The sequence below is a fragment of the Orycteropus afer genome, unplaced genomic scaffold (genome assembly GCF_000298275.1).
Source record: "Orycteropus afer afer isolate SDZICR_OR568_19922 unplaced genomic scaffold, OryAfe1.0 scaffold00222, whole genome shotgun sequence".
Lineage (NCBI taxonomy): Eukaryota > Metazoa > Chordata > Mammalia > Tubulidentata > Orycteropodidae > Orycteropus > Orycteropus afer.
The window spans coordinates 3,375,296-3,389,239 of record NW_006921809.1 but is presented as its reverse complement, the minus strand read 5'-3'; positions in this window follow the sequence as shown (position 1 = coordinate 3,389,239).

The following is a 13,944-nucleotide window of genomic DNA, read 5'->3' as shown; positions in this document are numbered from 1 at the left end:
GATTTCAAAATGAATGAGAAGAGTTTTTGAAATATTTGAAATTCTTCATGGATGAGATTTGAGGAGTTTGACCTCATTAAGACATCAGAATCCTTCCCTTAGGGAAAAGATCATGGCTCTTGGGTTCCCAACAGGGAATAATACACATTTTCATTTACTGCCTAGAATCATTCTGTTTCTATTTACTTGTTAAAGGTATACCTTTTGCTAGGTAATTTTATGAAATAAAATATACTCATCAGCATAGCTAGCATAGAGCTAACACATGATCATTAATTTTGTTTTTGCTCAATCCTTCTACATCATCTTTTCTTCAATTCTGCCTGTGGAAATGCATGCATCATAGTAAGGCATGATGAAGCAAGTGTAATTTTATTTTAAAATCAGCATTGGAAACCATTATTCTGGAGTGGAACAATAGTTTCTTATAAAACAAATGTTTCTTGATTTGGGGCTAACTTTGAGACATTCTCAAATTATACTTCAGGTTCTTTCTCTGGTTTAATGTGGCTTCATTTATTCACATATGTTCAGTGAATTCCTTTTATGTTCCAGGCACCATGCTAGGTCCTGGGAATATTGACATGAATCAGACACAGTGCTGCTTTTCTACTTGGATTGGCCCTATAAGCCCTATGGCCTGGCTTACATTGTCATAACCTTGACATGTGGTGCGAATGGGAAGCAGAGAGTGTGAGGATTAAGAGTTGAGAATAGGTGGCAGGGAGAGAGGATAGAAAGAGTGGGATTGAGTGAAAGAGGAGAAATTGGAGAGGCTTGAGACCTTCCAAAACTCACGTCAAAAAGAATTTCAGATGTCACTTATGTTCCATAAATAGCTGTAGGTGAGCTTTAAATTTTTATAGCTCCAAAGAAATGCCAAGTTTAATGTTTCATATTATAGAAGACGCAAAAAATTGCTGCGTGCAAAAAAATAAAGATTGGCTAGAGATTTGAAGTTGTGAATCTGTTTTCATTTCTTTATTATGTTTTAGTATATGGTAATCATAATCTTCAGTAAAAATGGAGTAAAACAAACCTTTCATAAAGGGAGAATTATATTAAAAAATGTGTGCTTAAGACTATAATTACAAAAGATTAGGTGGCTATTTGTGCTTGGACACTATGGAGAATTATTTTCATTTATACTTGGTTAAACGCATGCAACGCTGCTGCAATTTGTTGTGATTATAACCAACATAGCTGGCATCCTACAAGCTTGAAACATGGGCTGAAACACCACTTAACTTGTTTGAAATCTTTTCCAAATTAGTAGCAATGAGTTGCCAATTCTTTTTTAAAATAAGGGCAGGAATTTGTTGAAAGAGATTACTCATGATTCATCTGAATGTTATTGTGTTAAAAACACATCTCAGAAATTTACTCATCTTATGGATTTCACTTTCTTTCTCCTACAATATCAATTAGTAGCAGACAGAATCTGAGTTCTTCAGTAAAATACAATGTATGTATCTACAAAGACATAGAAAAGGCATGGAAATCAACCCTTCTGAGAAGTAATGCCTTTCAACCCCTCCAGCTTTTATGCATTGTCCTTTTATGAGCCATCTTTATGCTCCTGCCTGAGGCAGGGTCACCGGGAGATGGTGACACTCTCATGAAGGGAAAGGCAGCATTGCTGTTAGGCAGAACATTTTTCATCTCACACATGAATTTTGACAAATGTGGCTACTTATTGGTCTACTGTCTCTTGATTCTCCACCCTGCTGCCCATATTTCTTGATGCCTACAGTTACCCAACCTTTATTCTTTTTACCAGCAGTGCTTACTAGAACTTACTGAAAAATGTCCAAATTTGGACCCAAGTCAGATATGCAAGGTTTCATCCATTCCATTTTCTCTGTGATGCTCTGGATACCCAGCCAAGAATTGTCACATTTTGTTTTTTGGAGGAAATAACCAAATGGTGAACGGCTCATGTAGAAATTACAGGCTCTCACAGAGCTTAATACTAACTCTATTTTCTGTAGAGAAAAGGAGCTATGTACTATAAATGCTAAGGAAAGTAGCAGATTTGATTAGAGTAAGGGAGCAATCTCTTAGATACATTAAATACACCTTGGCTGCATTTCTACAAGTCAGTGTGATGTATTATAATTAAATAGGCAGAGTAATTAATGCATAGTTTGTTTCAGTTTAAAAAATCAGTGTGTCTAGGGATACATGACTCATCACAAGTAAATCATGAGAAAAGAGAAGGGAAAACAAGATAAAACGAGAAGAGAAACAGCACAGACTCCTTTTGTTCTGACTATAGTAGAAAAGGTCATTAGAAAGTCAAACAGATAGAAATTCCGTCCTATCATAACTTCCCCAGTCAGACATCAGTGCAATTGACATGGGTCTCCCATTCTTAGTCATAGAAATAAATATGAACAATGGGCATTCATTTCTCATAGACTTTTTGTTCTTAAGAAAGGTGTCTACACAGAATATGTCCCTTAAAGCTGGGTGTGTTGATTTCTGTTTTGTTTTTATTTTATTAACATACATCAGTTTACTCAACTCCAGTTTGAAATGTAAGGTTTTACATTGAGCTCAGTATGTAACAACTATCCATCATTCTATGATGTTCGTTTTTTCCACTGGTCTGGTCATCTCTTGTGTTATTCTAATTCTCTTTTTGTGTGTGAGCTTGTGATTGAGAGAAAGGTTGCTAGCCGTCTGCAGTTGGAATGGAAGATTGCTACTATAGACAATGGGTTGAGAAGAGTCAGTCATAGACAAAACTCCATTGAGAAGTGTTAAGGTTTGAATGTTAACACGATCAAGTCCAAATTCTAGCAGATACTGGGGTGAGAATAAAAAATTCAATTTGTTGTCATTGAACCATAGGTTTTTTATTATTTTTTTTTAATTTTTTTATTGTGAGTTGGATGATGTTGTCATTGAACCATAGGTTCTTACTAGGTGAAGATGGGCTCATATCATAAGTAGAACAAGCATAAATATGAAAGTTTCCAATGTAATTGACCTAGCACATGTGGATATTAATAATATATTTTTGGGAATCTACGAGTGAGTGAACCAGAGGCTAAAATTGTTAAGACAATTGTTAAAATTGTTAAGAACATAACTATCAGAGATATACTGATATTCCTGGCATCTCTTCGCAGCTTAAACTATAGCTAGTATTTCTATTAGAGTCCTTGGGTGGTGCAAATGCTTAACATGCTTGGCTGCTAACTACAAGGTCAATGGTTCAAGTCGACCCAAAGGTGTCTCAGAAGAAAGGTCTCATGATCTACTTCCAAAAAGTCAGCCATTGAAAACCTGATGGAGCACGGTTCTACTCTGATACACTAGAGGTCACCATGATTGGAGTTGATGCAATAGCAACCTCCCTGTGTTCAAATCATTACAGTTATTATTATTATTATTCATAAATATAATTAGAAATCAAAGCTAAAGGAAATCTTAAAATTACCTAGCTTATGTTAGAATAAATGTGGTATGAATCATGCCAAGGAGAAAAAGCAATGAACGGATTTTAAGAACATCTATGAAAAAGCCAATTCCTTGGCTGCACATTAGATTCACTTGGAGAGGTGTTCTTGTTTTTGTTTGGTTTGGTTTAGTTTTTCAAATTTATCAATGCTTAGATGGCGTTCCAAACAAATTTAATAGAATACCTGGAGTTTGGTCTCAGGCATTGCTATTTGTTTGAAAGTTTTTTTAGGTGATTCCGATGCAGAGGAAATGTTGAGATCCACTGGCCTAAGGCTAGCAGTCTTACTACTAGAGGTTAAGTTGAGCTTTTCAGGGAAAATTGAGAAACATCAGTAAGACTGAAATGTCACATATGAAAACTGTCATGAAGAAAGATAGTTAAGTACTTACTATCCTGTGGAAATTGTTCTTATTATGTTAATGAATTCATTCAATAAGTATTTATCGAATGGCTATTCTGTGCTAAGAACAGTTACCAAGGGTATGAGCAAAGCCAAAATCACAAGCAGATACTACCTGTCCACTTTTTTTGAAGGCGGCCCACACATCACAGCTGTTCTCTACCACTAGCCAAAGAAAGAGATCAGGGACAACCCAAGGCCATTTCAGAAAATTTCCTGGACCTCTTCCTGTGCTCCCATCCTGGTCTTTCACAGACATTCTCTAGTTGGTTTGAGATTCTTCTGCTCTATAACCTCTCTTTGCTTACAAACAGTTCAACCCGGTATTTACATATATTCTTAGAATCATTTCATTCTGAGATTCCTTCAGTGCATTTGGTCTTGACAGTGTTATCTGACTCACTGCCCCAGGCTGCCTTGGACACGTTTTTAGTTTCCAAATAATTCTCTCTTTGCTAGTTCTAATCCCCTAGTTCAATAGTAGAACTTCAGTTCATATATATTTACTCTTATACTTGAGGAAATAAGAAGTTAAGGTGAACTTGAGCAATAAAACAGTATTTTCTACATACAAGAGATCACACAATGTTAAGCATAGCCAAATCTCAATTGATCCACTAAGTATATGTTAAATGCCTAAAAATCTCAAGCTCATAAGAAAATGATTCTCAAAGTTGCCTATGTATTAGAATCAACTGGGATTAAATGGATTTAAAACTAGGATCCTTAGGTACCACTCCACAGTAACTGAATCAGAATCTCAAGGTGGGTTGGATCATGGGCACCCTGTTTTTGAAAAGCTCATTAATGATTTTGATGCACAGCTAAGTTAAGAAATACAACACTAAAAGAACATGAACGTGGAAAGAAAACCCATCTAGAACAGCGTTTTCAACTCTCCAGGGACCCAAAACTAGACATGTCTTCCTCTCTTTAGACCCTACAGAAAGTTTTTGAAATGAATTTCATTGACCTCCAGAGAGAAGAAGAGAAAAGAAAATTCAATGGGAGAATATTGATTTTGCATGCTGACCATAAACTGTATTGGGACCTTGTTTTGTTTCTCTAGTTCCACTCTAACAGCAAAAAATACCACATGTGAGTGGTTTTAAACAAACAGGTATTTATTCTCTTATAGTTTAGGAGGCTAGATCCAAGTTCAAAGTGCCAGCTCTAGGGAATGGGTGAAGGCCCCTTGACCTTGGGCTTCAACTCTGCTTCTTGCTCTCACCCCACTGAAGCTGGAGGCTTCTATTAATTCAGACAGCTGCTGGTTGCTGAGGCTGACAAACCCAAGGTCAACAAGTACGATGGCACAGTCCCCAAATTATCAAGCAACATGGCAGGCCACTAGTTCAAGTACAGAAACAATCTCAAGATTAGCAGACACCATGGCAGGCCACTGCGATGAAGACTCAACTAAATGCAGGAGCTACATGTCCCAAAAGGTTTGAGAGCTTTCTCAAAGTTTCTTTCTATATACTAGAAACAGACTACATCCCTGAGGTAGCTACTCAACTGCTCAGAGTAGATTCCACTATGGTGCTGATTACCAGATTCATCTTGGGAAATGACTACATCCAGCTGCCCAGCCACTCAAAACCAGGCCCCACTGAGTTGACACATAACCTTAACTACCACAGACCTCAACTTCTCTTTCTACGGTGTATTTTACCCGAGGGTTTTTTTTTTAATTTATGGATATACATCTGGTTCAAATCTTTTAAAGATACTTTGTTATAAGACAACACCCATAGTTCTCCCTGCCTAAACCATTACTTGTCCCAAATTTACATGACCCTTGGAAAGATAAAGAAAAAAAAGTCATATCAAAAACAGATCAAGATTAAGCAGACAGTCAATAATGGATCAGCACTTTTAGTCTGCAAAGAAAAGTAAGTGTCATCTACCTCTAAAGATTAACAGATACCCCTTAATTTATTTTGAAAACCTAGTGACTAGTTGTATAACTCCATCACATATCCCTAAAAGTATTTGTGTTCTCTGTGGACACAGTATGGGGTTTCTCAATCTTTCTAACATCCCTCTTTAATTACACAGCAGGCCCTTGTGTACTTCATTCTCATACACTGACCCCCGAACTAGTAGTACCATTGTGCTCATCACAGTATGAGGCCTCTCCATTTCTGCAAAACAGCTTTCTTACAGAAATTTCATCTGTAGACTAATGGTTTCACTACAGATTGTCCTCCCCAAGGAGAAATACCACATTTTTGCCATTAAACATTTTTCTCCTTCCCTTTACCTCATTCACAGTCCTTTCCTCTGCAGGGAAATCCATGAAAAACAAAAAACAAAACAAAACAAAATCCACAGTATTGAAGTAGTGTCTTCTTTCTGTAAGAAAAGCCTGAAGATACATTAATCCTGTAAGTGTTGGATATTCCAGATCATTTTTCCTATTTTGATACAAAAACTTTAAGTTGTATCTGTTTTTAAAACTTTTTCAGTTACTAGAAAATCTCAGGGTGGGGAGGAGATAAGATGGAGTCCTGGTGACAGCACCTAATTCTTCTACAAAAAAGACCCAAGAAGCCAAATGAAACAGATTCAAATGATAATCTTGGAATTCTGAGCATGCAATTAATGAATAAAGCATCGGATGAAACACCATTTGGAAAAGAAAACAGAATGAAAACTTTGAAAGAAAAGAGAGACAGAGCAGGCCCTGACACAGTGTGACCATTTTGAGATGCAGAAGGCAGCATACATGGGTGAGGAAAAGCCAACTTCACACATCCCCATTAAGAGAGAGACACACTGTAAACACATCTGTAGTGAAGCAAGTTGAGCAGAATATGAGCTAGATATAAGAGAGGAAAATGCACAGAAGGGGGCAAGAACTCCAGTGGCACAGGAAATCACACTGGGGAGGAAACAAGTAAATGGAGATGAAACCCTCATCAGTAGTGGGCCCTAGTTGTTTCCACTGAGGGCCCACACAGAGGGAAAGGCCTATGAAGTAGCACCTGGAGAAGGTGGATTCCAAGCAGCACATACCTTTGATTCAGTCAGGATGGGAACCTGATAAGTAGTTGCACTCAACCGGAAGTGCACTGGGACCACACTAGCGGACAGTGATCAGAGAAGTGCATTCTCCTGCACACCTTTCTGGTGACCAGGGTGAGACCTCTCCCACATCCACCAAGCAGGTGGCCAGTAACAACCCACCTGTGGGCCCTCACCCACCTGAATTGATTGGATAGTCTCTCTTCCAGTGGCTACTTGCTGCAGCATGCCTCAATAAGACTGCCCCACAAGCCTGCAGAACACAGTCTGCATGCCTGACACCTGGGTGGTTGACAGGGCATGCTCTCATGGACTGCATGCTGTGTAGACACAGCTTCTATTATCAAAGGTGCACATATGCAATAACTGTGCACCAATTGCCTGCTGCATCCCAGTGGACAGGGTTCCATGTGCCTGCCACCTTACAGGTGCAGGCAACAACTATTGCACCACTTCTTTCTTTTCCTTTTGCCTACTTCCTCTTTTTTCCCCTCTTCCTCTTATCATCCATTTATTTATTTATTTATTTTCCTCCACCTTCCTTCTTCTTTTTCCCATTTGGTGGGAGTTGGATTTTTTTTTTTCACCAGCAATAAGCCACACCTGTCACACCTATCACCTACTGTCCCACACAAAAACTGACTGCCACCACCCACCCCTACATCACTGGATCAATGACAGATGGTGGACAGCACATACTCAACGGTACCCCCAGCAGCTCTTCAGGACCAGCAAATAGAGGCTTAAACCTACATTCCCATCAGTTACTGCAGTTACCTAGAAATAGATGGGGAACATCCCAGTGGTGCCAAACTAGCAATTAAGGTAACATTTCTACCCTACCTGCTTAGATATATATATATAGGCAAAGCAAAACAAAAATTCAGGATGAAACAAACTAACATATAATCAACAAATAAACACAGTAAATCTAAAATATCTTGGAATCACAGATAACTTCAAATCAAAGAATCAGGACGAGATAGCTTACACAAGTGACCAAAATAAAGAACCAATAAATATTCTGAGGAAGAACAGGTAATAGAGCTACTTGATAAGGAATTCAAAAGATTTATATATAAGGCTCCCTAAGAGATCAAGGAAGCTACAAACTAAATCACAGCAAACACAAACAACAGCATAGAAGAATTCAGGAAAATGATACAAGAGCAAATGACAAAATAAATAGAAAATTAGGAACCATACAAAAACAGCAATTAAAAATTCAGAAGGTGAATGCTAAAATTTAAGTGATAGATAACACAGTGGAAGGAAAAAAGAGTGGAATCAAATCAATAGAAGACTGGATCAGTGTATTAGAATACAAATCCCTTGACACCAATTTGTATGAGGAAAAATAAGAAAAAAGAATGAAGAAAGATAAAAAGCTTAAGAATTTTGTAAGAAAAGATCAAGGGGAATAAGTATGATTGGAATTCCAAAAAGAACTAGAGAGAAGAACTGTCAAAGATTTGCTAGTAGAAAACTTCCTCCATATCATGAAAGATGAAAGTCTATTTATTTAAGAAGCCCAGCAAAGCTCATACAGGATAGCCCCCAAAGAAAGTCTAAAACATATCACAATCAAACTTACCAAAATCAAAGACAAAGAAAGAATCCTGAGAGCAGGTCAGGAAGAGCGAAATGTTACCTACAAAGGGGAACAAAGAAGACTAAGCTCTAATTTCTCAGCAGAAACCATGCAAGCAAGGCAATGGGTTGACATTTTTAAAACCCTGAAAGAAAAAAAATTTCCAACCATAAATTAAATATCCAGAAAAACTACCCCAAAAAATATAATGGCAAAATTAGGACATTTCTAGATAAGATTTGTAAAAACCAGACCAACTTATAAAAAACCCTAATGGGAGCCCTTCAGACAGAGAACCAACAATGTCAGACAACAATTTGAGATTAAAACACATGAAAATATCAACCAGAAACCAATCCAGAAAAATAATTCTCAAAAATAAAATAAACTTAAAAGACTGAAAATAGGGAATGAAAGATATAATCTTTAAATGATGATAACTGCAAAACAAAAAAGGAGCTCTGGTAACATAGTGCCTAAGGCACTTGACTGCTAACCAGAAGGCTGGCAGTTCAAGCCCACCAGCTACTCTTCAGAAGGAAGGTTGGGCAATCTACTTCTGTAGTGATACCATCTCAGAAACCCAAGGAGAGATCGCTATGACTCAGGTCCAACTCAACAGCACATAACAACAGCAACAACAGCAAAACAAAAAAGAGGAAATAAATTATATAATCACAAAAATTTCAAATGGAAAGGAAGTCAAACAGATAAAAGACTGTTTTAAACTTATGGAAAAAAAATTACAGATAACCACCAAAAGAATTTAATAAATCTTGTAACCAAAAGAAAGAAGAAAACCACAAGAATTTGTTGTTGTTGTTGTTATGTGCCGTCGCGTCAAACCCGACTCATAGCGACCCCTCCTTGGGTTTCCGAGGCAGTATCACTATGGAAGTAGGATTGCCCAACCTTCCTTCCGAAGAGTGGCTGGTGGATTTGAACCGCCAGCCATCTGGTTAGCAGGCAAGTGTCTTAGCCACTATGCTACCAGAGCTCCCCAAGAATTTAGTAAACAACAAAAAAAAAATCAACAGCAATGAAGAAAATGAAAAGAAAATCTGGTAACAAAGTGAACTCAGCACAGAAAATACATGTAACAAAAAAACCATTAAAACCACACACACACACAAAAAAAAAACACAATAAAAAACACAATAACTACACTGAATATAAATGGCACCACTCAAGAGAAAGAGGGTCGTAGAATGAAAAGAAAACAGGACCCATCAATATGCTGCCTACAAGAAGATTCATTGTACACACAAAGATAAAATAAACTCAAAATTAAAGGATGGAAAAAAAAAACATACAAAGCAAATGGTAACCTCAAAAAGAGCAGTAGAAACATAAATTTCTGATAAAATAGACATCAAGGCAAAAAAACAGCATAAACCATAAGGAAACCAAAAAGAAGAGCAGTATATAGTGATGAAAGGGTCAATCCTGCAAGAGGATATAACCATAAAAAATATCTACATACACAATGAAACAAAACACACACTGTCGTTGAGTCAGACCTGACTCATAGTGACCCCTCCTTGAGTTTCCGAGGCAGTATCCTACGGAAGTAGATTGCTCAATCTTCCTTCTGAGCAGTGGCTGGTGGGTTTGAACCACCAGCCTTCTGGTTAGCAGTCAAATGCCTTAGGCACTTCACTGCCCAATGCACTAACTGACTGTGCCACAGAGAAGATACACACACAGTGAAAGAGCCCCAAAATGCATAAGTCAAACATTAACAGAATTAAGGAGGGAAACATGCAACACCATAATAATAATTAACATACCACTTTCAACAAAAGATAGAGTAACTAGAAAGAAACACAAAAAAGATACAGAAAATCTAAACAACACAATCAACAAACTAGACCTCGTAAACACATCCAACAAAAACGCAATCCACATTACTTTCCAGTGTATATGGACCATTCTCCAGGATTAACCACACATTAGGCCATAAAACAAGCTTCCAGAAATATAAAACTCTGAAAAAATACAAACCATTTTCTCAGATCATAATACTATAAAACTGTTGTTGTTGTTATTGTTATGTGCCGCCTTGGAGTCAGATCTGACTCATAGCAACCCCTCCTTGGGTTTCCGAGACGGTATCACTATGGAAGTAGATTGCCCAACCTTCCTTCTGAGGAGTGGCTGGTGGGTTTGAACCTTGTTTTGGTTACCTAGGGCTGCTCTGACAAAAATATACCACACATGGGATGGCCTTAACAAACAGGAGTTTATTCTTACAATGCGGAGGCTTTAAGTCCAAGTTCAAAGTGCCAGGCTCTAGGGGTTGGGTGAAAGCCCCTCAATCTTGGGGTCCAGCTCTGCCTCCTGCTTCCAGCCCACTGGAACTAGAGGCGTTTCTTCACTCAAACAGCTGCTGGCTGCTGAGGGTGACAAGCCCTAGGTTGACAAGGAAAAAGGCACAGTCCTGATGTTATCAAAGCACATAGCAGGGCATTAACTTAAGTCCATTGTAAGTTCCAAGGTTGGCAGAGCACAGCAGGCTGCTGAGCAATGACATGGCTACATGCAGGATCCAAGCGTGCCATAGGCTAGAGACCATTCCTAATGCTTCTCCTTAAACACAGGAAGCAGACCACATCCCAAAGGCAGCTACTCAGCTGCTTGTGGTAGTTCCCGCCATAGAGCTGATTGGCAGTCTTCTCATGGGGAATAACTACCACCAGCTGCCCAGCCACTCAACCAGGCCTAGCCAAGTTGACACACAAACATAACCACCACAAACCTTCAGCCTTCCAGTTAGCAGTCAGGTGCCTTAGACACTATGCTACCAAAGCTCCTGCTATAAAATTAGAAATTAATAATAGATCAGGGGAAAAATCATTTATAGGGAAACTGAGTAACAAACTGCTTAAAAAACTGTGAGGTAATAGAAGAAATAAAAAATGAAATAAAAAGAATTATTCTTGAATCTAATTAGAATGAAAATACAACAAAACAAAACCTCTGAGCACAGCTCAGTGTTTATATAGCACTAAACACACACATCAAAAAGAAGAACCAAAAGCAACATACTAATGCAACAACTCCAACAATTAGAAAAAGGGCAGCAAAAAACAAAAAAAAAGCCTACAGTCTCCAAAAGAAAGGACATAAGGAGATTCAAGCGCAAATAAACAGAATAGAAAAACAACAGAAAGAATCAACAAGAGTAGAGGTTGATTCTTTGAAAGATCAGTAAAATTGAGAAACCTCTGGCAAATTTAACAAAGACAAAGAAGGGGAAGATGCAAATAACATGAATAAGAATGGAAATGGATGACACCACAACTGAACTAACCAAAGTAAAAGGAATAAAACAGAACACTAAGAGGAAATGTATTCCAAAAAATTTGAAAATCTAGAAAAAAAAATGGACAAATTCTAGAGACACTCAGCCTACCTAAACTAACACAGACTGTGGTAGAAAATTTGAACAGATCCATCACAAAAGAAGAAACTGAGCAGGTTGTGGGGGAAAAAAAAACTCTCAACAAAAATCCTGGCTCAGATAGCTTCACTGGAGAATTCTTACAACACTGAGAGAAGATCTAACACCAATTCTACACAAACTTTGCCAGTGTAACATACCAAGGAATAGAATACTCCCCAATACATTTATGAAGCCAGTATAATCCTGATACCAAAACAAGGCAAAGACACCACTAAAAAAGAACATTACGGAACAATATCCCTCATGAACATAGATGCAAAAATCTTCAACAAAATCCTAGCTAACAGAATCCAACACCATATCAAAATAATAATAATAGTACAATACATCATAACCAAGTAGACCCAGGTATAAAATAATGGTTCAACAGTAGAGAAATAATCAACATGATCTACCACATAAATTTAAAAAAAAAAAAAAAGGAAAAGAACCTCATGATCATATCAATTGATGCAGAAATGGCATTTGACAAAATCTAAAACCGTTTCCTGATAAAAATACTCAACAAAATAGCAGTACAAGGGAAAGTCCTTAACATAATTATACGTGATTGTGGCATATATTCAAACCCAACAGAGAGAGACTAAAGCATTCCTCTTATGAATGGGAACTAGACATGGATGCTCTCTATCACCACTCCTATTCAGCATTGTATTGGAAGTCTAGCCAGGGCAATAAGGCATGAAAGGGAAATGAAAGCATCCAAATTGGCAAAGAAGAAATAGCATTATCTCTAATTGCAGATGATATGATCCTATATATAAAAAAATCCCAGGGACTCAGCAAGAAACTTTTGGAACAAATAGAAAATTCAGAAAAGTGGCAGAGCATGAGAACATACAAAAATCAGAGAATTCCTCTACACCAAAAAAGACAACTCAGAAAATGAAGTCACAGAAACTACACCATTTACCGTAGCTACCCAAAAATATAATGCCCAGGAATAAACACAGGAAGATGCAAAAGACAAATAGAAAGAAAATTACAAAACACTATTGCAAGAAACCAAAAGAGACCTAAACAAATGGAGAACATACTAGGCTCATGCACAGTAACACTTAGCATTGTGAAAATATCAATACTACCCAAAGATCTATAGCTACAATGCGATGCAATCCAAATTCTATCAACAATCTTTAAAGGGATGGAAAAACCAGGCATCAACTTTCTATGGAAAGGAAAGACACCCTGGATAAGTAAACATTACTGAAGAAAAACAAAATAGGAAATGTCACACTTCCCTATCTCAAAACCTGTTACACAATCATGGTAATCAAAACAGCCTGGTAGTGGTACCATGATAAACACATAGACCAATGGTAGAGAACTGAAAACCCAGAAGCAAATCCATCCACCTGTGGACCACTTACCATCAACACAGGACTGAAATCCATGAAATGTGGAAAAGTTAGTCTGTTTAACAAATGGTACTTATAAAACTGGTTACCCATTTATAAAAAATATGAAACAAGATCCATATTGCACACTATATATACCAAAACTAACTTAAGATGGACCAAATATTTAAATGTAAAATCTAAAACTATAAAAATCATCAAAGAAAAAACTAGGGGCAGACTTGTTGTTGTTAGGTACTCTCAAGCTGGCTCTGACTCATAGTGATCCCGCCCAGGCCTATGCCAGCCTCATAATCCTTGCTATACCTGAGCCGATTGTTGCAGCCACTGTGTCAATCCATCTCATTGAGGGCCTTCCCTTTTTTTGATTCTTTCACTTTACAAGCATGATACCTTTCTCCAGGGAACAGTACCTTCTGACAATATGACCAAAGTAGGGACACTAATTTGTGGCATTAATAGACTATTAAACATAATAAAAAATAGTTAGTAGAAGATAAATTAGATGAGTGGGACCAACTGAAAATTAAATTCTTATATGCATCCAAACACTTCTTCAAAAGAATATAAGAAGAACCAACAAGAGGCGGGGCAAGATGGCGGACTAGGCAGAAGGATTGCACAGAC